This window comes from Mustela nivalis (assembly GCF_964662115.1).
Source record: "Mustela nivalis genome assembly, chromosome: 4".
NCBI lineage: Eukaryota > Metazoa > Chordata > Mammalia > Carnivora > Mustelidae > Mustela > Mustela nivalis.
This window is the reverse complement of record NC_139023.1, coordinates 91,378,314-91,406,030: the sequence shown is the minus strand read 5'-3', so window position 1 is coordinate 91,406,030 and position 27,717 is coordinate 91,378,314.

Sequence of the window (27,717 nt, the reverse complement as noted above, 5' to 3'; positions counted from 1 at the left end):
TACTTAGTCCATTAATTCAAATGTTTTCTTTTCCTAAATCACCTTCACAGACATACCCAGTAGTAATGTTTAAACAGACATCTGGGCATTCTATGGCCTGGTCAATTTGACCCACAAAATTAACTATCTTAATATTTAATTGCACTCCTATTAATTTCTGTAATCCATAATTAATATCTAAATAAACACAGTAACAAGGATAAGTCTACCTAACCTAGTACAACTATCTCAACACAACTATTCTACACACAACTGAAAACTTAATAATGACTGAAGTTTTTTCACAACTTCAGTTGTGAACACACAACTGAAAACTTACTAACCCCATCCACAGAAGAGGTAAAATCTTTGAGTGACATTTTTGGTTATCTTATATCTTAAGTACAATTATTTAAAGTTAACAATTCTTAAATACTGTGATATACAGTAATACATCTTATGTCACCTAATAATAGAATAAGAGAGGAAAGAAAGCTGGCAAGTTCCTGAAGGCAAGTACCTAAGCTGGTTATGATTCTTTACCTGGGACCCATCTATAAACCTTCCTGAGTCCTTAGCAATGCAGTGTCTCTTCTGGTTCCATACAAATTTTAAGATTGTTTGTTCCAGCTCTTTGAAAAATGCCGGTGGAATTTTGATCGGAATAGCATTGAAAGTATAGATTGCTCTAGGCAATATAGACATTTTAACAATATTTATTCTTCAGATCCATGAGCATGCATGGTCTTCCATCTTTTTGTGTCTTCTTCGATTTCTTTCATGAGTGTTCTGTAGTTCCTTGAGTACAGATCCTTTACCTCTTTCGTTAGGTTTATTCCCAGGTACCTTATGGTTCTTGGTGCTATAGTAAATGGAATCTATTCTCTAATTTCCCTTTCTATATTTTCATTGTTAGTGTATAAGAAAGCAACTAATTTCTGTACATTGATATTGTATCCTGCCACATTACTGAATTGCTGTATGAGTTCTAGTGTTTGGGGGTGGAGGTTTGGGTTTTCCATATAAAGTATGTTATCTGTGAAGAGGGAGAGTTTGCCTATTTGAATACCTTTTATTTCTCTTTGTTTTCTGATTGCTGTTGCTAGGACTTCTAATCCTATGTTGAACAAGAGTGGTGAAAGTGGGCATCCTTGTGGTGTTCCTGACCTCAAAGGGAAGGCTGTGAGCTTTTCCCCATTGGGGATGATAATTGCTGTGGGTTTTTCATAGACAGATTGTATGAAGTTGAGGAATGTTCCTTCTATCCCTATACTTTGAAGCATTTTAATTAGGAATGGATGCTGCATCTTGTCAAGTGATTTTTCTGCATCAATTGAGAGGACCATGTGGTTCTTCTCTCTTCTCTTATTGATTTGTTCATTCACATAGATTCATTTGCAAATGTTGAACCACCCTTGCATCCCAGGGATAAATCCCACCGGTCATGATGGATAATCTTTTTTTTTTTTTTAAAGATTTTATTTATTTATTTGAAAGACGGAGATCACAAGTAGGCAGAGAGGCAGGCAGAGAGAGAGAGAGGGGGAAGCAGGCTTCCTGCGGAGCAGGGAGCCCGATGCGGGGCTCGATCCCAGGACCCTGAGATCATGACCCGAGCCAAAGGCAGCAGCCAAAACCACTGAGCCACCCAGGCGCCCCATGATGGATAATCTTTTTAATGTACCATTGGATCTATTAGCTAGAAACTTGTTGAGAATCTATGCATCCATATTCATTAGGGTTATTGGTCTGAAATTCTCCTTTTTGGTGGGATCTTTGCCTGGTTTGGGTATCATGGTAATGGAGGCTTCATAAAGTCTGGAAATTTTCCTTCTGCTTCAATTTTTTTAAATAGCTTCAGAAGAATATGTATTATTTCTTCTTTGAAACTTTGGTAGAATTCCCAGGGAATCCACCAGGTCCTGGGCTCTTGTTTTTTGGGAGGTTTTTGATCACAGTTTCAATCTCATTACTAGATATTCATCTATTCAAGTTGTCAATTCCTTCCTGATTCAGTTTTGGAAGTTTATATGTTTCCAGGAATACATCCATTGTGTCTAGGTTGCTTAATTTATTGGCATATAACTATTGATAATAATTTCTGAGGATTGTTTCTATTTCTTTGGTGTTAGTTATGGTCTCTCCCTTTTCATTCATAATTTTATTAATTTGGGTTCTCTCTCTTTTCTTTTGGATTAGTTTGGCCAATGGTTTATTGATCTTATAGATTCTTTCAGAAAACCAGCTTCTAGTTTCATTTATGTGTTCTACTATATCTCTAGTTTATATCTCATCGATCTCTGCTTTAATCTTGATTATTTCCCTTCTTGTGTGTGGGGTGGCTTAATTTATTATTTATTCTCCAGTTCTTTAAGATGTAAAGACAGCTGGTGTTTTCTGGATTTTTCAATTTTTTCAAGTGAGGTTTGGATGACTATGTATTTTCCCTTTAGGACCGCGTTTGCTGTATCCCATAGGTTTTGGATGAAGTGTCTTCATTCTCATTGGTTTCCATGAATTGTTTAAGTTATTCTTTGATTTCCTGGTTGATCCAAACATTCTTAAGCAAAGCGGTCTTCAGCTCCCAGGTGTTTGAATTCCTTCCACTTTTTCTTGGGGTTGAGTTCCAGTTTCAAAGAATTGTGGTCTGAAAATATGCAGGGAATAATGTCATTATTTTGGTATTGGTTGAGTACTCACAGATAAAGGGCTGATATCCAAGATCTATAAAGAACTCCTCAAACTCAACACACACAAAACAGATAATCATGTCAAAAAATGGGCAGAAGACATGAACAGACACTTCTGTTCTGTGTCTTCTGAAGGCAATATATTGCATGAAAACATACAAATGGCTCACAGACACATGAAAAAATGTTCATCATCATTAGCCATCATGGAGATTCAAATCAAAACCAAATTGAGATACCACCTTCACAAGTTAGAATGGCCAAAATTAATAATACAGGAGCAACAAGTGTTGGAAAGGGTGTGGAGAAAGAAGAATCCCCTTACACTGTTGGTGGGAATGCAAGTTGGTGCAGCCACTTTGGAAAACAATGTGGAGATTCCTTAAGAAATTAAAAATAGAGCTTCCCTATCACCATGCAATTGCACTATTGGATATCTACCCCAAAGATACAGATGTAGTGAATAACAGGGCCATCTGTACCCCAATGTTCATAGCAACAATGGCCACAGTCACCAAACTATGGAAAGAACCAAAATGCCCTTCAACAGGTGAATGCATAAAGAAGATATGGTCCATATATACAATGGAATATTATGCCACCATCAGAAAGGATGAATACCCAACTTTCATATCAACATGGATGGGACTGGAGGAGATTATGCTTAGTGAACTAAGTCAAACAGAGAGAGTCAATTATCATAAGGTCTTGCTTATTTGTGGAGCATAAGGAATAACACGGAGGACATGGGAAGATGGCGAAGAGAAGTGAGTTGGAAATTGGTGGGGGAGACAAACCATGAGAGACTGTGGACTCTGAGAAACTAACTGAGAGTTTTGGAGGGAAGGAGGGTGGGAGGTTGGGTGAGCCTGATGGTGGGTATTATGGAGGGCATGTATTGCCCGGAGCACTAGGTGTGGTGCATAAACAATGAATTCTGAAACATTGAAAAGAAATAAAAAATAAATTTAAAAAATCTTTAAAAAGGTAAAATAAATAAATAAGGTTAAATGAAATTTTATTTCCTAGTGCATATAAAAGTTATGTTTATACTATACTACTTCCTGCTATATGTATAATAGCATTATATATATATATATAATTTATTTATATATGTATGTATAATGACATATATGTATATATTTAAAATACATGGCTACATAAAAAGTACTTTATTGCTTAATCAATTCAGTATTTCAGAGTTTCATTATTATTATATTTGTTTTGGTGATCTATTATGAGTGATCTTTGATGTTACTATTGTAATTGTTTTTGGGCACAATGAACCACATGCATATGAGACAGTGGATTTAATTGCCAGATACTTAGTCAAGCTGTGAACATAAATGAGTTCTTTTCCCCAAAAGCAGAGTTCTTAAAGGAAATTTAAAATGCTACTTTAGTAAACAGAATAAGTGATAAGAAAGCACGACAGACTTATTGCTGATATGGAGAAAGTTTTAGTGGTCTGGTTAGATCAAATCAGCCACAACACTCCCTAAGCCAAAGGCTAATCCAGAGCAAGGACCTCACTCTCTTCAATTCTTTGAAGGCTGAGAGAGGTGTGAAGGTTGCAGAAAAAAAATTGGAAGCTAACAGAGGTCGGTTCATAAAGTTTAAGAAAAACAACCGTCTCCAGAACATAAAAGTGCAGGGAAGCAGCAAGTGCTAATGTTGAAGCTGCAGCAAGTTCTCCAGAAATTCTAGCTAAGGTAATTCATGAAAGTGATTGAAATTTTTTTAAAAAATGGATTTTTTGGTGTAGAGGAAACAGCATTATATGGGAAATAGATGCCATCTGGGACTTTCATGCCTAGAGAGAAGAAGTCAATGCCTGGCTTCAAAGCTTCCAAACACAGGCTGACTCTCTTGTTAAAGGCTAATGCAGGTTTTGACTTTAAGTTGACAGCAATGTTTACATACCATATAAAAATCCTAAGCCCTTTAAAAATTATGCTAACTACTCTGCCTGTGCTCTGGACTGTGTGTCCAGAAAATCTAACACAAAATCTATTCTGCAGCCCATGTATCAAGGAGTTTATTTGACTCTCAAGTGTTATTACTTAAGAAACAAATTTTGTAAGATCATAAAGCCAGAGATAGTGATTCCTCTAATGAATTTGAGAAGGCAATTTGAAAACCTTCTGGAAAAGATTCACTTTTCTAGATGCTATGAAGAATATTCATGATTCACGGGAAGAGGTCAAAATATCAACATGAACAGGAATTTGGAAGTAGTTGATTCCAACTCACAGGGATGATTTGGAATGGTCCAAGGCCAGGGGAGGATTTAACTGTTGATGCAGCAGACACTGCAAGAGAACTGGAAGTAAAAGTATGACTCAACTACTATGATCTCATAATAACACATTAAGGAATATGCAGTTACTTTTTATCACTGGAACAATAGAGTGGTTTCCCAAAATGGAATCTACTGGTGAAGATGCCATGAAGATTGTTGAAATGGCAACAAAGGATTTTGAATATTATATAAACTTATCTGATAAGGCAGTGGCATGGACTGAGAGAACCAGCTCCGATTTTGAAAGTTTTCTGCAGAAAATGGTATCAAACAACATCATGTGCTACAGATAATTTGTTCATGAAAGGAAAAATCAACTGATGCAGCAAACTTTATTATTGTCTTATTTTAATAAATTGCCAGAGTCACCCCAACCTTCAACAACCACCACCCTGATCAGTGAAAAGAAGACTCCAGTAATTAGCAAAACCTAAAAGACATGATGGGTTTACTCAAATCAAGGGAGAGAAATAAAATAAAATAAAATAAAATAAAATAAAATAAAATAAAAAGTCAAGGGAGAGAAACTAAAATTTTAATCAGGCCAAAAGACCAGGGAAAACAAAACCAGGCAGCATTGCCTGTGATGATAAGCTTTCACAAAATTAAGCAACATTCACAAAAAGACCCTTGCAACACATCTTGTCATGCTCTTCAGAAGCTACTACATCCCTAAAGATGCTACCAGAAAGATGCTCTTGGATTTTATAAAATAACAAAATAATAAAGAACTATGAAAAAATAAATATTTTACTTATTTTAGAGAGAGAGAGAATGAGCAGGAGGGACAGAGGAAGAGGGAGAGAGAAGCTCAAGTAGACTCCCTGCTGAGTGCAGAGCCTGATGCAGGGCTTGATCTCAAGATCAAGATCATGACCAGAGCCAAACCAAGAGTCAGACACTTAACTAAATGAGGCACTGAGGTGACCCTAGCAAAAAAGTATTTTAAATTAAGGTATGTACATGTTTTTTTTTTGTTGTTGTTGTTGTTGTTGTTTTTTTTTTTTTGTAGGCATAGTGCTACTGAACACTTAATGCACTAGAGTATATTGTATTTGTAAATTTTCTATGTACTGTGAAACCAAAAATTTCATGGATTCACTTTATTTTTATATTTGCTTTATTGCAGTGGTCTGGTACTGAACTTGTAATATCTCTAAAGTATGTATGTATAATAGATTTTAATTTCTCCCTTTATGCATTATGATTTTAATAGACCAAACTGGCAAATGGATAATAAAACCTTGGGAATCTGATTGCTAACAATCTTTGCAGACAAACCATACTTACATGTTGCATTTAACTTCCTCCTGGTGATCTAACACCTCCTTTGTTTAAAACTATTCCCTGCTTTCTTTTGGAACTGTCTTTTAACCATAATTTTTATGCTGCAAAATGAATTGAGCCCTACCTTTTTATCCCTTCTGTGTTTTGTTTTATTTTGTTTATTTCCCCTTTGATTTACATTATTGATCTGGGGCCAACTTAATTCACTTACAGGTAAATATATTTTCATTATATCATTGTAAACACTGGACTCCTTGTCTCTCTCCCTTTGGCAGTTTCATCAGCTCCTGCAATTTGCACTTCCAGGCAGGTAGTAAGAGCTGAGCAATGTAAAAAATAACAAGGACTTCTTAGAACTGGAACATGTCTTTCTTTGGAACACTATTGTTATTGTGGACAGCAACAAGGAATTTATGAATACCACTGCTATATGTTTATGATCAGATAAGCTGGGCAAATCCTGTACTATAGGACTTTAACTGAATGGTTCTCATAGATTTTGCTTTGTCAACTCCCACACTCTGCTGATATTCTGTTTATGCTTTTGGGGAACTAAAATAATAAATTTCAGCTAAAAATTTCTTTGTCCAGTTACTTAAGTATAAAGTTAGCAAAAGGTGTGTAAGAACTGATACTGAAAACTACAAAATAACATTCGTGGAATGAAATGGGCCCATGATTGAATGCAATTCAGATAAAAGTCAGGAAAATGTTTTGCAGAAATTACGAAGTTACCTGATCAATTTACATAATGCAACATGGACCTAGAAATGAAAATGATCTTGAAAAATATCACCATTTTATATCCTACAATGTCTAATTACAAGTTGTAGGGATATACAGACAATAGATCAATAGAAGGAAAATGTTTTGCAGAAATTACGAAGTTACCTGATCAATTTACATAATGCAACATGGACCTAGAAATGAAAATGATCTTTAAAAATATTACCATTTTATATCCTAATGTCTAATTACAAGTTGTAGGGATAGACAGACAATAGATCAATAGAATAAAGTGTCTAAAAGTACACACACCCACATATAAACACGTATACGTTCAAAATGGAATTTTTCCAGAAAGAACTTTGAGGGAACTTTTCTGTCATGATGAATATTCTCTATTTGATGGTATGTGGTGACATGTGCAGGGTTTGCCAAATTTTAGCCAGCTGGAGTCTTGTGCTTCCAATCTGTATACTTTGTTTTACTTATATTTTACCTGAACTACAACAACAACAACAACAACAACAACAACAAAAAACAAAGTGAGCCACAATTTTTTAAAAAAATGTTAAATTGTAAACTATTAGAAAGATTAGAGAGTATGGGTAAACTGAATTTGGAATTTGAAATCATTTCAAAAATGTGATTTAAAAGTAATGTGATTTATAAGTAACAATAATTGGAAATGGCAGATTTGTGGTAATAGGTCATATTGTATTTCTATTCATATCTGAGTTATTTAGATTTTTCAGTACAAAGAATAACATTATAGACTTTTGTTTACTCTATTTAAGTCTATTTAATTATATTGTTTATTTTTGCATCAAACATTTTTAAAGATCAGGAATAATTCTGATACCAGTGATGATCTTTATAGATTTCTCTTCAACTCCATCCTTCTCTCCCTATCTAGAGACTAAAAGTACATTTGGATTGCTTTATAAATTTCCTGTAACAGCCATTACATTTGTATATAATCATAACATACACAACATTTATACATACATTAAACTCTAAATAAATACCATTTATATATTCCCTTCTGCATTTGCTTATGTGCTCCCCATTATCTTTATGAATTTATCCATGCATGAAATTATTTATGACTTTAACAAACAAAACACATGTAGTTCTTTCATTTCCTTTTTGTTTGGAGTACTTTGAAACTCAGTCCATACAACAAGACGAATTTCTCTAGGAATGTCAGGGACATAATGGAGGGCAAGTTCCATATTTAATCAAGTGCTCTGTTAAAATCTGGATGTGACTTTGTATCCTGCCACGTTGCTGAATTGCTGTATGAGTTCTAGTAGTTTGGGGGTGGAGTCATTTTGGTTTTCCATATAAAAAATCAGTTCATCTGCAAAGAGAGAGAGTTTAACTTCTTCATTACCAATTTGCATACCTTTTATTTCCCTTTGTTGTCTGATTGCTGTTGCTAGGACTTCTAAAACTATGTTGAACAAGAGTGGTGAGAGTGGGCATCCTTGTCGTGTTCCTGATCTCAACGGGAAGGATGCAAGCTTTTTCCCATTGAGGATGATATTTGCTGTGGGTCTTTCATAGATAGATTTTATGAAGTTCAGGAATGTTCCCTCTATCCCTATACTTTGAAGTGTTTTAATCAGGAATGGATGCTGGATTTTGTCAAATGCTTTTTCTGCATCAATTGAGAGGACCATGTGGTTCTTCTCTCTTCTCTTATTAATTTGTTCTATCACATTGATTGATTTGCGAATGTTGAACCATCCTTGTAGCCCAGGGATGAATCCCACCTGGTCATGGTGGATAATCTTTTTAATGTGCTGTTGGATCCTGTTTGCTAGGATCTTGTTGAGAATCTTTCTTATACACTAACAATGAAAGGGAAATTAGAGAATCGATTCCATTTACTATAGCACCAAGAACCATAAGATACCTGGGGATAAACTTAACCAAAGAGGTAAAGGATCTGTACTCAAGGAACTACAGAACACTCATGAACTAAATTAAAGAAGACAAAAAAAGATGGAAGACCATTCCATGCTCTTGGATTGGAAGAATAAACATTGTTAAAATGTCTATACTGCCTAGAGCAATCTATACTTTTAATGCTATTCCGATCAAAATTCCACCGTTATTCTTCAAAGAGCTGGAACAAATAATCCTAAAATTTGTATGGAATCAAAAGAGACCCCGAATCACTAAGGAAATGTTGAAAAACAAAAATAAAACTGGGGGCATCATGTTACCTGATTTCAAGCTTTACTACAAAGCTGTGATCACCAAGACAGCATGGTACTGACATAAAAACAGACACATAGACCAGTGGAACAGAGTAGAGAGCCCAGATATGGGCCCTCAACTCTATGGTCAAATAATCTTAACCAAAACAGGAAAAAATATACAGTGGAAAACAGTGGAAAAAAGACAGTCACTTCAATAAATGGTGCTGGGAAAACTGGGCAGCTATATGTAGAAGAATGAAACTTGACCATTCTCTTACACCGTACACAAAGATAAACTCGAAATGGATAAAAGACCTCAATGTGAGACAGGAATCCATCAGAACCCTAGAGGAGAATATAGGCAGTAACCTCTTCGATATCAGCCACAGCAACTTCTTTCAAGATATGTCTCCAAAGGCAAAAGAAACAAAAGCGAAGATGAACTTTTGGGATTTCATCAAAATCAAAAGCTTCTGCACAGCAAAGGAAACAGTCAAGAAAACAAAGAGGCAATCCACGGAATGGGAGAAGATATTTGCAAATGACAGTATAGACAAAAGGTTGATATCCAGGATCTATAATGAACTCCTCAAACTCAACACACACAAAACAGACAATCATATCAAAAAATAGGTAGAAGATATAGACAGACACTTCTCCAATGAAGATATACAAATGGATATCAGACACATGAAAAAATGTTCATCATCAATAGCCATCAGGGAGATTCAAATTAAAACTACTTTGAGATACCACCTTACACCAGTTAGAATGGCCAAAATTAGCAAGACAGGAAACAACATGTGTTGGAGAGGATGTGGAGAAAGGGGAATCCTCTTCCACTGTTGATGGGAATGCAAGTTGGTGCAGCCTCCTTGGAGAACAGTGTTGAGATTCCTCAAGAAATTAGAAATAAAACTTCCCTATGACCTTGCCATTGCACTCCTGGGTATTTACCCCAAAGATACAGATGTAGTGAAAAGAAGGGCCATCTGTACCCCAATGTTTATAGCAGCAATGGCCACGGTCGCCAAACTGTGGAAAGAACCAAGATGCCCTTCAACAGATGAATGGATAAGGAAGATGTGGTCCATATACACTATGGAGTATTGTGCCTCCATCAGAAAGGACGAATACCCAACTTTTGTAGCAACATGGACGGGACTGGAAGAGATTATGCTGAGTGATATAAGTCAAGCAGAGAGAGTCAATTATCATATGGTTTCACTTATTTGTGGAGCATAACAAAAAGCATGGAGAACATGGTGGGTTAGAGAGAAGGGGGTTGGGGTAAATTGGAAGGGGAGGTGAATCATGAGAGACTATAGACTCTGAAAAACAATCTGAGGGGTTTGAAGTGGCAGGGGAGTGGGAGGTCAGGGTACCAGGTGGTGGGTATTATAGAGGGCACGGATTGCATGGAGCACTGGGTGTGGTGAAAAAATAATGATACTGTTATGCTGAAAATAAATAAATGAAAAAAATCTGGATGTGATCCAGAATTAGAGTCACTGGTTAATAAAGAAAACAAAGTATACCAAGGTGCTTGTTGATCTATATGCTTACTATATCACTTGCTTTGGTAATCAGTACATTTTTGCGAACACAAGGTATGGCAATGTCACATTTTCATTGACTGACCTTTTAAATTATAGACAGACACATTTTTATGAAACACAGTGACCATTTACTCCCCAAATTTTAAGGGCCATGTAGTAGCTCCTCCAACACCACCTAGCTGTTATTTCTGAGACCCACTTAAAAAAAGCTGTAACTAACACCCACTGCTTTGTGAATGTGCTTTTTCTATTCCTGGAACAAGATCCCTAAAGGAGATGGTTTTGATAAACACACAGAAGAAAGCACAGTTTCTGCTTGAAACACCCATTCATGAATCTTTCACTCTCCAAGCCGCTGTAGTACTGTGATCAACTTTTGTCTCGAGGCATTATCTCACAGATAGCAGGATTGATAATAGCTAGACTGACGGTGCTAACCTCCTAAATGCAGCTCAGTACCATATGATACTCATGTGTGATTAATATACTCTATCAGTTGGCTACGGCTGCCATAATAAAATACCACAGGTTGAGTGGCTTAAATCAAGAAATTAATTTTCTCACAGTCTGGAGGCTAGAAATCCATGATCAAGGTGCTGGCAGGGTTAGTATCTGGTGATGTCTCTTTTCCTGGTGCAGACAGCTGCCTTCTTTCTGTGTCCTTAAATGGCCTCTATTCTGTGCACGTGTGCAGAGAGAAAGCTCTGGTGTCCCTTTCTCTTCAAATAAGCACACCCATCCTATCATATTAGCCACCCCCCATGACTTCATTTAACCTTATTTATCACCCTAAAGGCCCTATCAGAACATAGTCACATCAGAGGTTAAGGCTACAACATATAATTTTGGGGGAACACAATTCAGTCCGACCATAATATTCAACCATATATGATTAAAATTACCAAAATTTACATGATTCACCTAGTCTGCGTTATGGTTTACTTATACTATTATTTTCACCCTGATTTAGTTAATATTTATTCAAAATAGTATATTTAATTTACTTTTTTTTTAAAAGATTTTATTTATTTATTTGTCAGAAAGAGAGTGCACACACAGACAGGGGGAGAGAGAGACGCAATCTCCTCACTGTAGCCTGATGGGATGCAGGGCTCAATCCCAGGACCCTGAGATCATGAACTGAACCAAAGGTAGACACTAAGCCCACTGAGCCCCCCAGGAGCTCCATCTAATTTTAAAAAAGTATTTCACACTTATAACATGTTATGCTGCTCTTTCTGGACTGCATGAAACGTGAAAACTTGCATGAAATTTTTAAACTATATGTAGGTAAAAGGAATATTTGAACTTGGTCCAAGCACTAAGTGGAATTTTTAAGGGTAACTCAGTACAATATTAAAGTAAGTCCATTTACTATTGCCATTTCTTAGAAAAACACATTTTTTAAGTTCAGCAAACACTGATTTTTAGCTTATAATTTATTAATTTTAAATGATTTTGTAAAGCTTGAGTGTCTTGCTTTGAAAACAATTCCATCTAAATATTTTAAAAAATTACAGTTAAATCATAACACAACTTCTGAAATACATCAGAGTAACCACCCCTAGAGACTTGAAAATGAATTGCTTACTGTAATATTTTTAGTACATACATTAATTTTTATTTAGAAAACAGTTATATAGTGTGGGCTTCCTGCAACAGAGACCACCTCTCCCAGATGGTGGTACTGGTAGAAAAAAAGTATTCACTGAACTTTCTTTCCTTGTTTACTAAGGTATTTGTTGTGACTTTAATGTTATCATTATTTGTTTCTGTTTTTTTCCTTCTGTCCTTCTGAGATCCAACTCATTATATTGTGTTCTGACAATTCTCACTGCAGGTTCCAACCTTTATAAGGAAGAACCATATAAACAATTACAAGCAGAAGACCCTTACTGTCCAGTTAGCAAGCCCTGGAAACTGAATAACAGGTTTATACTTCACTCTATGTTGCATTTATCTTTTCTTTTACTATTTTTTTCTGAATATCAAGGATGTATATGAATATGTATATGAATAGGGATTATTTAGAATTGATACATAAATGATATTAATAAGATATCTGTATTACATAGGACAGTGTTTAATCATGTGCTTTGGGGCATCTGGGTGGTTGGGTGTGTTAAGCGTCTGCCTTCAGTTCAGTTCATGATCTCAGGGTTCTGAGATCAAGCCCTGGATAGGACTCCCTGCTTAGCGGGGAGCATACTTCTCCATTTACCTGCTATTCCCTTTGTTTGTACACTCTTTCTCTAAATCTCTCTGTCAAATAAATAAATAAAATGTTAAAAAAAATCATGTGCCCTATGTTAATATTTTCATGGAAATTATTTAGGTTGTTTTTCTAAGTCTCTTTTATAAGTTTTGTGGGCACTCAATACCTTCTGAGTTGATAAATTAACAAGATCTAATTAAATATGACCTAAGATTATGAAATTTGTAGTCATTTCAGAATAGATAAGTATTATATCAAACTAGGCTTGAAAAAACCCTAAATATACAGTAATTGAAAAATTAGAAATGAAATATGTCATGTTATTTCTTCCAAGAAAATGTATGCATCAAAACAAATGGCCACTAGGACAGAAAATCAACTTTAATGCAAAATATTCTAAACCTCTAAAGACAATCAAGTCAATACAATAGAAATACCATGAAAAAATATTTTTATCAATACATATTATTAATTTTGCTTTAGCTATTTTTAAAGCATAGAAATGTGCTCCATTTACAAAGAAATATTCCTTAGTTTCATTAATTGTCCACATGATTTAAAATCAATGCATGTACACACACATAAAATATAATTTATAATTATTAAAGGGAAAGATATAGCTTATACTTAGGATCATAACTGGAATGATTGACAGAGAGTATAATTAAGGAGTCATATTTCAATCACATCAGATAATATAATGCATACTTCATTATATTAGCCAGTTCGGGCTGTTATAGTAAAATCATTGACAGGTGGCTTAAACAACAGAAATTTATTTTCTCATAGTTCCAGTGTCTAGAAGTCTGAGATCAAGGTGCCAGCATGATTGGTTTCTAGTAAAGACTCTCTTCCTCTTTACTATGTCCTCACATGGTAGAGGGCGAGAACTCTAGTATCTCTTTCTCTTATAAAGGCACCAGCTGTGTTAAATTAGGGATCCCCTCCTATGACCTCATTAACTGTATTCACTTTCTCAGAGTCCCTCTCCAATCTAGTTCCATGGGGGCTTATGGCTTCAACATATAAATTTTGAGATGAACACAACTCAGTCCATAGCACTCACCATTCAAATGACATACACGGTATTGTTGACAAACATATTGTGGGGCTAATGCCAGTGAACCTCAGTTCACTTCCTAAAACTTCACACACCAAAGTATTCTTTTCTTTTACGGTAATTTTGACACATAATGGCTGCTAAGAGAGCTCAAATCATTGTGGTAGAGCTGTTAAAAAAAATGATTGCCCAATATGTTGCTTAATATTGAAAGCAATTCATGGTGCTTGGATGGTGGTGTTGGTTAACATCCAACTCTTGGTTTCAGCTCAGGTGATGATCTCAGGGTCATGAGACTGAGCCTCTCATGGGACCCTGCACTGAGCACTGAATCTGCTTGATACTCTCTCTCTCTGTCCATCTGCCCCCTTGTGCTTGTTCTCTCCTCTCTCTCTCAAAAAATTAATCTTGAGAAATATATTGAAAACATTCAAAAAGAACAATCATTAATGTCCAACTACTTGAGTTCCTTTGCATTTGTTAGAATTGAAGTAATTGATTTTTATTTTTTAAATTTTTTTGGAGTAATTCAATTTTAATATGCTTTTGTTTTGGCAGTGTGTTAATATGACCAGTGGTGCTAACCTCCAAAACACAGCTCAGTACCATATGGTACTGATTTGTAATTAACACACTGCATTAGTCTGCTAGTACAAAATGTTAATTTTTATTACAGAGTTATTTTAAAATATATAAGATATGAGGCCATGCACATAAAACCTACCTTGATATATATATAGAAATATATCTCTATATACATATATCCTTATAAGAAACTTGACTAGACATATTACTAAGAGCTCCCAGCACTATGTCCCCTTGATTAATTTTGATTTTTTTCTCTACCTTAGTCATGTCTGCTATCCCCACTTTGCTGGCTTACTCATCTTAAACATAATGGTATAGTGAATTATTTTCAATTCAGATTATGAATTAAGGATGTGAGTTCATGTTTAGACTTTGTTCTCAACAAGCTATACTAATTCTAAAATGTCATCTTATTACTCTGATGTTATTTTCCTTGTCTTTAAAGTAAGAGAACAAGAGTGTTTTTTCCTACCTTTAATTTTGTCTTATTACAATGTCTGTCCTCTGCCCAAGAATTTGGCTATTTGAAATCTTGGTTCACTATACATGTGACTTCATTTTCTTTATCTTCCCAAGGGGGAAGTTTCTCCCCAAACAGGATTTATTTGCCACTAATCTTCTTTTATTTCAGTCTCAGAGCTTTTTCCAGCACTGAAATAAAACTATTGCCAAGCTCAAATTCTTTATCCAATGCCATATACTTATAAAGGAAAAAATAAAAGTTTAAGAGAAAACTTAAAGAATTAACCAGAGCTGACCCACACTGAATTAACATGAATATTGGGTAATTCCAGTTAGACATCTTCCATAAAAAAAACAAACAAAGCAAAACAAAACAAAACAAAAAACCCAAAAACCAAAAACCAACAAACAAAAACCACTCAAGGCTCAGATGGCTTCACCAGTACATTCTATTAAACATTTAAGAAAAAATAACACTAATCCTCTACAATATAGATATTTGGCCCACTTATTATACTAATTTGTGGGGTCAGAAAATCTTCTTTTTTTTTTTTTAATTTTAAAAGTTTATTTATATATTTATTTGAGAAAGAGAGTGTGAGAGAGAGAGCATGAGCAAGTGGGAGGGGCAGAGACAGAAACAGACTCCTTGCTAAGCAGGCAGCCCCATGTGGGGTTTGATACCAGGAACCCTAAGATCATGACCTGAGCTGAAGGCAGACACATAACTTTCTGAACCACCCAGGTGCCCTGAGGGCCAGAAAATCTTGATAACAACTGACAATGGAGGAAAGGAAATCATTGACCAGTCATTCATATAGCCATAGATGCAAAATTTCTACACAGTTTTTCAAATTTAACTGCAACAATGTATAGAAAGGTCAATTCACTTTAAGTGGGGTTATGCTAGGGAGGCAATGATAGTATCATATTTGAAAATCCAGGGGCACCTGGGTTGGTCATTCAGTTAAGTGTCTGCCTACAGTGCAGGTCATGATCCCAGGGTCCTGGGATTGAGTCCCAAGTTGGGATCCTTACTCAGCAGGGAACCTGCTTCTCCCTCTGCCTACCACTCCCCATGTTTGTGCTTTCTGTGTGTCTGTCAAATAAATAAATAAGACTAAAACAAAAGAAAAAGAAAATCCATGACATTTACCTTTATAAGTAAAAAATAAATGAACACTTAGGAGATGGGAAAAAAGGATCATTTAACATTTACTTAAAAAAAATTATTTATTTAAAAAAAAAAACCTCTAAGCAAACAGTCATTGAAAAAAATTCCATGATATAATAAAATATGTATACTATACTTTACAGGAAACATCATAATTCATGGTGAAATGACTTATTCTTAAAATTAGGAATAGGACAAGTTTTCTTTTATTGCAACATATTCAACATTGTAAAACAGTTCCTAGCTTGAGTGGTAAAACAAGAAAAATAAAATGAGTGAAACTTGAAAGACAAAATAAAAGTTATTGTCAGCCAAAGACACATGTGTTAGTTATAAATTACTGAATAACATATCACAATAGAAACTGAAAACCACCATCATCATTTTATCTCTGATGGTTTCTGTTTGTTGGGAATTTGGAACAAATTGAGTAGGTGGTTCTAACTTGGGTCATCTCATGAGATATTATCCCAGATACTAGCCGGGACTACAGTTATCTGAAGACTTGACTGGGGCTGTAGGCTTGAGGTTCGAAGTGGCTCACTGACAACACTGACAAACTGAGAGGCTGTTGGAAGGAGATGTTAATTTTGAACTAGCAAATATATTACAAAATCTAGAAAGATTATTTAATGAGTCTTTCATATTTACTTTCTATGTAATACTTTTTATTAAAACAATTTCTTTTTTTTAAAAGATTTTATTTATTTATTTGACAGAGAGAGATCACAAGTAGGCAGAGAGGCAGGCAGAGAGAGAGAGAGGAGGAAGCAGGCTCCCCGCTGAGCAGAGAGCCCAATGCGGGGCTCGATCCCAGGACCCTGAGATCATGACCTGAGCCGAAGACAGTGGCTTAACCCACTGAGCCACCCAGGCACCCTCTATGTAATACTTCTGATGCTGTTTAGTGTTTCCTAAATATCTGAGTTTCCTACTGCTATGCTTTCTCTTTGGCCCAAAGAATTTTATCTTATTTTTTCCTAATATTTCTTATAATACATTTTGCTAGTAGTAATACTCACAGCCTTTGTTTGTCTGAAAAAAATCATGATTCTGTCACAAATTTAAACATCTTTTGTTGTATCTAGAATTTTAGGTTGACATTTTATTTTAGTATTTTAAATATATTGTTTGGTTTTCTTGAGCTTTTTTTTATACTGTTCAGGATTCACTGAGCTTCTTGGATTTGTGGATATATTTTTCATCAAACTCATAAAATTACACTGTTTTGATTGTAACTGCCTAAAGGTATATCTACTTAAATGTTTGATGTTGATGCCTGGAGTGAGTTGGCCTTTCATAAGATCTTTGTATTCAGACATTCCAGGCATGATATGAATATGCAACACTCTATGGGCAATTTCTGCTTATCAGTGTCATTCATTATCTAGGCAAAATTTTAAAAGGGCATGGAGGATTGCTATGTCATGCAAAGTATTGTTGCATCTGTGGTTGTTCCATTCCAGCGTGTCCCAGTATGACTTTATATCTCACTTGTCCCTTCTAGATGAAATGAACTCTTGTAGTGTTTGGCAAAAAGAAAACAAAAACAAGCAAACAAGCATAAAACCCACCTTGTTTTGCCAACACACAGACCAGTATCTGAGCTACAATAGCTTGCTACTCATCTATGAAAGGCTCAGTAAGTTAAGTGTCTGTCTTCATCTCAGGTCATGATCCCATTATCCCAGAGTCCCTCATTAAGCCCATTTGAGCTTCCTGCTCAGCGAGGAGTCTGCTTCTCCCTCTCCCTCTTATCCTTCCCCCTGCTTGTGCTCTCAATCTCTGTCTCTAATGAATAAACTTTTAAAAAGTCTTTTTAAAAAATGAGCATATCAAGCCTTTTATGCATCCACCATTTTGTTTATCTTAATTTTTTCTCTTATCATAAGAGTAAAAAATAAACATAACTATTTACATCCCAAGAAATAAAAATTCTGTTTGCATCATTGATTTTGTGTTATTGTATTTTTTCACTTTTTTTTAAAGGTTTTATTTATTTACTTGATGAGAGAGAGATCACAAGCAGACAGAGAGGCAGGCAGAGAGAGAAGAAGGGAAGCAGGAATCCCAGGACCCTGAGATCATGACCTGAGCCGAAGGCAGAGGCTTTAACCCACTGAACCACCCAGGCACCCCTGTATTTTTTTCACTTTGAACGTCATTTGTTTTTAGAATTTCTCGTTCTTTCTTAAAATTTCAATTTTGTATTTCATCACTTTAGTGTAATAATACCTTGAAGTATCTGATAATCCTAAGAAATCCATGCCTCTACTCTCTTTTTTTCCTTTTGTTACTCTGTCATGGCTCATCCTTTCATTTTACTGATAAGTTTTGTTTGTGTACTGGCTGTTTTCTTGAAAAGTTTTATGGATAACTGAAACTTGGCATACTATTTGTGCCCCACTATCATTTTTCTTTTTTTTTCTAAAAGTATCTAGTTTGGAGACACTAGTTTTGCCTGATTACTTTAATTCAGGAAGAAGTTGAAATAACTTATATCTGGACTTTTAACCCTGAAAATTTATTCTATCTCCAGTTCATCTCTACTTCTAGGGGACCAACAAAAATGTTAAGTGTTTTCCATAGACCTTACTCCTTAGTAAACTCAAAATTTCGATTTGTGTTTCTCAGCCTGTCAAAAGCTCTTCTCAGGTTATTAGCTCCTCAACTACAGCTGACAAAGTTGCCAACACCTCTGGGAAGCAATGTGCTCTTCTCTCATGGATCTTGGACCCTAATTCCACACTCCAGTGGCAGCTCTCTAATCCTTTAGAACATATCTTCAGAACTAATTTTCAGCTTTAAAAATCATTTTCAGCGTGACAGTTGATCAAGACACAAACACCAATAGTAAGAATTATGTTTTAGAAATACAGAAATTTGAAAGACAAGCCCTTATATGAGGTTTAGGAAGGCAGAGGTCACTTCTTATTCATTTTGTACATGGTATAAAATTGCCTGAAATATAGGAAATATACAATTCACTACTTTTGAATGATTTCATAAATCAATAAAAATATCCATTTTATTTTTCACAAGGGCAAAAGAAACCATTCCAAGGGCAGAAATCTAAAACATGATAAGGATCGATATTATTAAAAATGTACATTTATTCATCCTCTTTGATTATTGTTTCACTCTCTACTTATTATTTTAAAAGTTTTCTACAGGATGGCTTTGAAAATTCTTACCATCTGTACTCCAGAGACAAATCAACTTTGAAGTAAAAATATTATTTGGTTTTATTTCTCCCAAGTAATTATAGCATCAAACATATAAAAAAGAAATTCACTGTAGTATTTGGTTATTCCTCACATTATTTGCCACAAATAATAGTTTTCACATAAATATTTTTCCATTATCCTCAATTTAGTTAGATATTTTTTCTAAGAAATAATAAATTGGAGAAGAGAGAACTTTAAAAATACATAAAACCCAATTAACCTTAAAAGTATTGAGTTTAATTATGTGAGTGACATTCCTTAATAAATCAAGCTGGAAATATCAAAGATGAAAAAAGAAAATACTAAAGGTAGCAATGAGTGATCAGATGAATTTTTAAATAGCAACCTTAACTCTATAATAAAATTATCCATAAAGAAAACATTGCAAATATATTTTAAAATTTTATTTCTCTAGGAGCAGAAAATATTTTGAGTAAAAAAAAATAGCTTGCTATTATAGGGAAAGAAAATAATTATATGTGTTAAGATAATTTCAAAGCAACCATTCTTTTATGTAAAGAATGTAAGATCTATAGTCAAATTCAGCATTTAAATTCCAGTATGAATTATTCTAAATGCATTGTCTGAGAAGTTAATACTTTGAAAACTCCAAAAGATTCAATTCAGATTACTGATCAATTAATCCAACTTGTTCCCTAGATTCACCTTGCATCACTTACTCAATTATTTAGTTTAAGGCTTATCTTGAATCATCAAATTTTCTCTCTCTACTGTGTTTTTTCTACAATGTTCAAATAGGCTGTTATTTCTCCCAACTTTACAAATAAACTATCTGACTTTTTGTTTTTGGTCAAGCAGCTAAGGAGCTTAGAAGTTATAATTCCATCTTAACAAGTAAAAAGCTAAACAAACAAACTGAAAAATCAACAACTTATTTTATTTCTGTGAGAGGTGAGGTCCCAGGATCCCAAAACTGGAGAGACAAACAATTGTATATAAAGTTCACAACTAACAAATATCACAATCTCCACAGTAAACACTGCTTGGGTGGGGAAAGCTAAATGACTGACAAATTTCTAGAGGCTCGGTGAGAATAAGTCTGAGAATTTAAAGTTCCAAAAGGATCCGAGGGTCCCAAACTTCTTGATGTTTACCTAAAGGAGTACTATACATACTGTAATAAATACAGAAGAATACACTTATGCATATGGCAAGGTGAGGGAAAAGGAACCATTAGAAATGTGCTAGAGCATTCTGGGTTTTTGTTTTGTTTTTTGTTTTTTGACAGACAGAGATCACAAGTAGACAGAGAAGCAGACAGCGAGAGGAGGAAGCAGGCTCCTAGGTGAGCAGAGAGCCCAATGCAGGGCTCGATCCCAGGACCCTGAAATCACAACTTGAGCCCAAGGCAGAGGCTTTAACCCACTGAGCCACCCAGGTGCCCCTAGAGCATTCTGTTCTTAACAAGACCTACCCTCCAAGAGAAACTATGTTATCCAAGCCTAACCATCTTGGATTGTATCTGAATCTAACCTAGGTGAGGCAGGGTAATACCCAAGCCCATCTGGCTCTAATGTTACACAAAGTGGAAAAAAAAAAATGTCCAACTTCAGTCCCCTCTTGCCATTCTGTTCTACCTAACAGGGGAAAAACCCAGAGAGGCACTGATGAAGTTAACAATTCAGGTTCACCAAAAGTCTGAGACCAAATCATAGGACTGTAGAATGATTACCCATTTCACTACATTACCATGGCCTTTTTTTTTCTTTCAGTTTTTATTTAAATTCCAGTTAGTTAACATACATGTGATACTAGTTTCAGGTGATCCAACACTTCCAGACAACACCCAATCCTCATCATGACAAGTGTACTCCTTAATCTCCATCACCTATTTAACCCTCACCCATCTCCCCTCTGGTAGCCATCAGTTTGTTCTCTGTAGTTGAGAGTCTGTTTCCTGCTTTGCATCTCTCTTTTATTTTCCCTATGATAATGTTTATTTCTTAAATTCCACATATGAATGAAATAATATGTTATCTGTCTTTCTCTGGCTGACTTATTTTGCTGAGCATAATACTCTCTAGCTCCATCCATGTCATTTCAAGTGACAAGATTTCATTCTTTTTGATGGATGAGTAATATTCCATTATATATATATGTATAAAATGAAATATTATATAAAGATGTGGTGTGTAATATATATGTATATATTACATATATTACATACATTACATCTGTATATATTAAGACAGAATATATAGACAGAATATATATACATTACATACATTATGTATGTATACATAATGTATACATGCATTACAGAATATATATACATTAAATCTGTATATATCTGTATATATTACATATATACATATATATATTACACACCACATCTTTATATAATATATATTTCACACCACATCTTTATCTATTCATCAGCTGATGGACATTTGGACTGTTTCCATAATTTGGCCATTGTAGATAATGCTGTTGTAAACACTGGGGTGCACATATCCTTTTGAATTAGCATTTTTGTATCCTTTGGGTAAATAACTAGTATTACAATTGTTGGATCATAGGGCAGTTCTATTTTTAACTTTTTGAGGAACCTCAAAACTGTTCTTCAAAGTGGCTGCACCAGTTTACATTCCTGCCAAAAGTGCGGGAGGCTTCCCCTTTCTCCACATCCTTGCCAACACTTGTTGTTTCTTCCATTGTTGAATTTAGTTGTTCTGACAGATGTAAATTATATATATATATAATTTCAAAAAGACAGAACACAATGGAAACAAAAGTCAGATATGTCATGAATGTTAAAATTATCAGATAAGACAATTGTCGAAAAGAGTGAATAAAATGGAAACCAGAGTCAGATATGGCAGGAATGTTAGAATTGTCAGACCAGGGATTTTTTAAAAAAATTATGATTAACATGTTAAGTACTTTAATGGAAATGTGGACAAAAAACAAGACCATATGGGTAATATAGGCAGAGAGATGAAAATTCTAACAAAGAAGGAAAGAAGAGAGAAACTCTATTCTTGTTTCTGTTCTCAGATATAAGAAGCTGGCAAGTCACTATTCTTTCTTTTCAAGTAAAAAGCAGAAAGTCAGAGAAAATGAACAACTCTTCTACAGTCTAAAAGACAGATGAGGAAACAGAGTAAACTGCTACCCCCAAAGATTTGGGAGCCCAAGAATAATTTCTTACCATATCCGACTTGTGTGGAAAACAATTCAAAAACCAATACTGAAGTAGGAAAGTCAGAACTGGAATTGATTGATTGCTGGAGATTTGGTGTAGACAAACCTTAGAGTAAAATACTCCAAAAAGAACCTGATCAATCTTGGCACCACCCACCTACCCTACCCCCTTTTGTGAGATATACTACCATGAGCTTGAACAAAGTCCCACAGTAAATATCATAGCAACATCCCTTTGAGCTTCCAGCAAGGGAGGATGAAAAAATCATTTTGAAATATCCCAGAGTATTCTGTTCTTCTTAAGGTGCTACCTTCAGGAGGAACTAGTTAACCTGCACCTGACCTGCTGGGGTATTATCAGAGCCTAAATAACATGAAGAAGGGAAATGCCCAATTCCTGTTCATTCTAGCCATTCTCTTCCACCTGACAATGAGAAAGAGAGAAAAACAGTTGAGAAGTTTAGAGTCCAGAGGCATAGACTCAGTCAAAGATTGAAACTTAATCATAGGACCGTAGAATGCTTCCTCTCCCCAAACACTACATCATCACATTACTAAAGCCTATTTACAGCATTTCCTTTCACTCAGTATGTTTTGTCTGGGTATCAGGAAAAAATTTAAGATATCTCAAAAAACAAAATAGAATTTCAAAATGGAGAACAAGCATCAGAATAAGACATGGCAGCAATGTTGGAATGATCAGAACAGAAACTTAAAACAACTATGATTAGAGGTTATGAATGAATGCCTCTAAGTCAGAATCCGACTCAGGCAGAATAATACAGAAGCATGGCACGACCCTTGGTTGACCTCTAATTGTTGGTCTACGTCATCACCACCAGTGGGTTGTCATGCACTCTTTACATGGAGAGGCATGGCGTGCTGTGTAATGGGACTGGAGTTTAGTGCTAAGAGTCCCTTGTCCAAAGAAATGAGGCATAGCTGGAGGGGTTTGTCCCTCACCCATCATGCAACACACATTTGTGGGAACCTTGTTTTAAACCATTCTTAAATGTGCTGTTTCTGAGTTAAGGTTTCATAGGTAGCAAGGCAGCTCCCTTGCTATGATCTATTAAAAGCCAGCCCTCCAAACAAAGATTTGTGAAAAGAGAGAGAGAATAAATAAATAAAACAACTATGATTGATATGCTAAAGACTTTAATAGATAAATAGACAGTATGCAAGAACAGATAAGCAATGGGAGGAGAGAAATAGAAATTCTAAGAAAATAACAAAGAAAATGCTAAAAATCCAAAGTACTACCCTAAAGATACAAATGTAGTGATCCAAAGGGGCACATGCACCCGAATGTTTATAGCAGCAATGTCCACAATAGCCAAACTATGGAAAGAACCTAGATGTCCATCAACAGATGAATGGATCAAGAAGATGTGGTATATATACACAATGGAATACTATGCAGCCATCAAAAGAAATGAAATCTTGCCATTTGCAACAACATGGATGGAACTAGAGCATATCATGCTTAGCGAAATAAGTCAAGCAGAGAAAGACAACTATCGTATGATCTCCCTGATATGAGGAAGTGGTGATGCAACATGGAGGCTTAAGTGGGTAGGAGAAGAATAAATGAAACAAGATGGGATTGGGAGGGAGACAAACCATAAGTGACTCTTAATCTCACAAAACAAACTGAGGGTTGCTGGGGGGAGGGGGTTTGGGAGAAGGGGGTGGGATTATGGACATTGGGGAGGGTATGTGCTTTGGTGAGTGCTGTGAAGTGTGTAAACCTGGTGATTCACAGACCTGTACCCCTGGGGATAAAAATATATGTTTATAAAAAATAAAAATTAAAAATCCAAAGTACTATAACAGAAATTTAAAATGCCTGTGACGTCATTTATCTTTGTTCACAAATGGCATAATCATCTATGCAGAATATTTTTAAAAATATCAAACTTCTCAGATTAATAAATGATTATAGCAATGCTGCAGGATGTCAGGTTAATTTATAAAATCCAATTACTTTCCTTTATAAAACAATGAACAACTGGAATTTGAAATTAAACACATGATTCCATTAAAACTGAAATACTTAAAAATAAATCTAACAAAATATGTACATTATCCATATAAAAAAACCTATAGAACTGATTAATGAATCAAAGAGAAACTAAATAAATGGAAAAATATTCTACAGTCATAGAAAGGAAGACTCAGTATTGCCAAGATGTCAGTACTTATCAATTTGATCTATAGATTCAATGCCTATCAAAATCCCAGCAAGTATTTTTTTATAAAGACAAAATGATTATAAATTTTATATGGAAAGGCAAAAGGCCCAGAATAATTTACATGATATTGAAGGAGAAGAATAAATTTGGAGGAATGACCTGATGCTTCTTGACTTTAAGACTTAGAGCAAAGCTATAATATCAAGATAGTATGGTATTGATGAAAAATAGACAAATAGATCAATGAAACAGAGTCGAGTCCAGGAATAGACCCACATTAATATAGCCAAATGATCTTTAACAAAAGAAAAAAAAATACAGTGGAGAAAAGATAATGTTTTCAACAAAATGTGCTGGGACAACTGAATACCTTTGTCCAAAATAACGAATCTAGATATAGACCTTATAACCTTCATAAAATTAACTCAAAATGATCATAGATCTAAATGCAAAACACAATTTAATAAAACCCCTAGAATAAAACTTAGGAGGAAATGCAAATGATTTTGAGTATGATGATGACTTTTTGACACATGATCTAAAGCACAATCAATGAAAGTAATCATTGACAAGCTGAATTTTATTCACATTAAAAATTTCTTCTCTGAGAAAGAAAATATCAGGAGAATGAGAAGATAAAATACACACTGAAAGAAAATATTTGCATGGACATATATGGTATAGAACCACTATAAAAATATATGAAGAATACTTAAAACTTAATAATAACAAACTAATACAATTTACAGATTGAGCCAAAGATCTTAATAGACATTTCATCAAACATATACATATGGCAAATAAGCATATGGAATTTTGCTCCATATAATACATCATCAAGGCAATGTAAATTGAAACAATAATGAGATATTACTACATTACCTATTATAATAGCTAAAGTCCAAAACACCACTGATAATGCCAAATGCTAGTAGACTGTAGGGAAACAAAAACTCCCATTTACTGATGGTTGGAATACAAAATGGTACAGCCACATGGAAGATAATTTAGTGGGTCTTACAAAACCAAACATACTTTTATCATATAATCTTGTAATCATTCTCATTGGTATTTATACCCTAAATTTGAAAACCTATGTCCACACTAGAAACCACACAAAAATGTTTATAGAAACTTTATTCCTAGTTCCCAAAACTTGGAAGCAAACAAGATATCTCCCAGTTGGTAAACAGAAAGATTGTTGTACATACACAGAATTGAATAGTATCCAGCACAAAAAGAAAAATAATCATGACGTGAAAATATGGAAACCTAAATGCCTATTATTAAGAAAAGAAGGAAACCTGAAAGGCTACATACTGTATGGTTCTGACTATATGACATTTTAAAAAAGGTAAAAATCTCAAGATAAAAAAATATGGGTTTCCAGGGTGTGGGGAAAGGAAGAAATGAACAGGAGAAGTAAGTACAGAAATATTAAAGGCAGGAAACTACTCTCTATGATACTATAATAGTGGAAATATTTCATTATGCATCTATCCAAACCTATAGAATGTACACATTAAGAGTGAACCCTAAGATCAACTATCGGTTTCAGGTGATTATGCTGTGTCAATTCAGGTTGGTCAATTGCAATAAGTGCACCACTGTGGTGTAGGATGTTCATAATTGGAGAATCCCCAAGCCCTCAAGCTTGGAGACTCCTGAGCCCCACCCCAGGACTCTGCCTGCCACCCAGGAGGGAACCCTGCCATTTGGAGCTGCACAAAACCCTCTGAGCTGAGAAACCTGCATACCCCCCACAACCCCCCACCTTTGATGCCACCCCCCCACCCCGGTCACAAACCCAGGGCCTGAAACTCAGTCTGACTTGCTTCCTCAACTCTGTCCCTGGGGAGCTAGCCTCAGTGGGGGTTCTCAGGGGGAGCCGTGTGGCCTCGGTGCTTTGTCCTTGATGGTGACAACGTGCACCTAGTGAGAAAACACTCCAAACACCCAGTGTGCATGTGGCCCAAATCGCTGCACAATGCTGGCCAATTCTCACAAGCTTTCTGCCCAAATTGATACTGATTTGGGCAGAAAGCTTGTGAGAATTGGCTGAAGATCCTGGAAAACTCATTTCTGGCAGCACAGGCCTTCAGGGGAGACAGTGGGGCCTGGTCAGTGGTCCTGAATGGTGGCGACCCAAACCCTTTAAGAAAACTCTCTCAGTGCCAGGTGCACTTGAGTCCAACTCTTGCCTCTACTCAGCCCCCTGGGGAGTCCACCTCAGTGCTGGCAGATCAGGCCTACCATGCCCCTAGGCCCTAACTCTACATTGGGTTTTCAGGCCCCCATCCCCAGAGGCATGACCCCCAAGCCCTCCACATTGGGGACCCCGGAGCCAAACCCCAGAAGTCACCTGCCAACCAGGAGGAAACCATGCCATTTGGAGCCACACAGAACCCTCAGAGCAGGAGAAACCTGCCTGCCTCCCTGAGGCCACCCCCACCTTCAGGGGCACCCATACAGTGGCCACCAACCTGGAGACTAATCTACTGTCAGACCCCCATTCTCAACTCAGCTTCCTGGGCATACTGACTCAGCGCTGGGCTCAGATTGGGCCCGCCATGCCCCTAGGACCTAACCCTAACCCTACTGTTGGGTTTTCAGCCTTCCGTACCTGGAGGCCTGCCCCCAAGCCATTGAGATTGGGGACTCTATAGCCACACCCTAGAACTCTGCCTGCCCTCCAGGAGAAAACCGTGTCTTTTAGAGCTGCACAAAATCCTCAGAGCTGGGGAAACCTGCATAGGCCCCTAAGGCCACTCCCTACTTTCAGCAGCCCCTCAGGCTACCAACCTGGGCCCTGACGCTCAGCCTGACCCCCTCCCTCAGCTCTGTCCCCTCAGAGCTCCCCTCAGTGGGGGCCCACAGTAGA